We start from the raw sequence: 1669 nt of genomic DNA, 5'->3' as shown, positions 1-1669 counted from the left end.
ATAATAGCCTTGCAAATATCTCTTTCCACTGTCCCACATACTAATATCAGCAGATCCTATCTAGATCACACACAGTGCTGACGGTTTGGTCCATCACTTTATCAAGGTAGCAGCCAAGTGGGCTCAGCTAGTTGAGAACAGACAAGTCTCATACTTGGTGTTACCTCACCATTATCTTAAGTACATAAGAAGTGATGAGCGAATATTTGAGGAGTTTATTAGCATTTCATTCCTCTATTATAAATACCAGATTTTGAACACAAAATCTAGTTTTTCACCTATTCAAAAATTGCTTCTGGGTTAGGTAAACATCTAAGAATTTTTTGTGTGATTTAACTCTTATACATTAAATGAATGAATCAGTGAATATCAAAATCTGTACTTTATCTTGTGCTATGTATGTACCTTGCCATATTGAATAGCAGTTAAGAGCACAGGCTTAAGAATTACAGTGACCTGGGTTCAAATCCCAACTCGAGCACTTAGTAGCTGTGTGACCTTGGACAAATTACTTCATGTGTAAAATGAGAATAACAAGAGTACCTATTCCATACTTACCTGGCAGGGGAGATACCATGATCACGAAGGTGGTTTTCCCAGGGCGAGGCTTATCCATTGCACTCCGGATGTGCTGACCCCTGCGATTTCCCCAAATGTGGGAAACTCGACTGCATAATTTGTGGTAGTGGGGGACTGCGTTCGCGCTTTCCCCTGAAAAAGAAGAAAAAAAAAAAAAAAAGAGTACCTATTCCATAAGGCTGTTGAGCGAATAAAATGAGTTAATGCATGTAAAACAACACTCTTTGAAAGACATCTTTACACATGTTGTTCTTCCTTCTCACTACATTCACTCTTACACCAACTCTAATCTGGCTTCTATAAACCCCATCACCCCACTGAAACTTCTTTTGTTAAATTCATTAATGATCTCCATGTTGTATTTATTGCTTTTTCTTTGTTTCTCTTATGCTGAACATCCTAGTAGCCTTCCTCTTTTATTTATTTTTATTTCTCCCAAGATTATTTCACTCTTACCTAAGTTTTAAACATTGTCTACATGCCAACAATGTCCAAGTGTGACCACAGGAGAAATGCTTGCAATGTGGTACAAGAGAAAAGTAACATAGAACAGTACACAGTGTGTTCCCAGCTTTGCAGATTCACACACTTTGGGCCCCACTCTCTCCCTTTGCTAGACACCTTTGAGCAAAAAGTAACCCAAGAGTCATATAGGGATTCCCTGCAGATCACAGTATTACTGAGATTTATCTCTACATACTAAGATTTATAAATTATATAAACATAAAGGTGAGATCTGATGACCTTTTTTGGAGACCTGACTTTATAACTCACTTTCCAAACATTCTTATAATACAGTACAAATCCAAATTATAGAATTTGGTATTTGATATATGTTTATTAAATATATAGTATATTTGTTGTTTAATTTCTAAGTCATGTTTGACTCTTTTGCAATACCATGGACTGTGGCCCACCAGGCTCCTCTGTCCATGGGATTTCCCAGGTAAGAATACTGGAGTGGGTTGCCATTTCCTTCTCCAGGGGATCCTCCCAACCCAGGGACTGGACCTGCATATCTTGTATTGGCAGGCAGATTTTTTACCACTGAGCCTTAAGCTATGTACTCTAAACTGTATACTGTATACTA

The 1669-nt window shown here is 37.9% G+C and overlaps 1 non-coding gene across 1 annotated transcript; it reads left to right on the top strand.

Moving 5' to 3' along the window:
• Nucleotides 1–550: 550 nt before the first annotated feature.
• Nucleotides 551–714, top strand: LOC122678604. Its single transcript, XR_006336254.1, has one exon. It is a non-coding gene; the product is annotated as a U1 spliceosomal RNA (small nuclear RNA).
• The last annotated feature ends 955 nt before the right edge of the window (nt 715–1669 follow it).

This window comes from Cervus elaphus, chromosome 20 (genome assembly GCF_910594005.1).
Source record: "Cervus elaphus chromosome 20, mCerEla1.1, whole genome shotgun sequence".
In the NCBI taxonomy this organism is placed as follows: Eukaryota; Metazoa; Chordata; class Mammalia; order Artiodactyla; family Cervidae; genus Cervus; species Cervus elaphus.
This window is presented reverse-complemented; position numbering and strand designations above follow the sequence as displayed.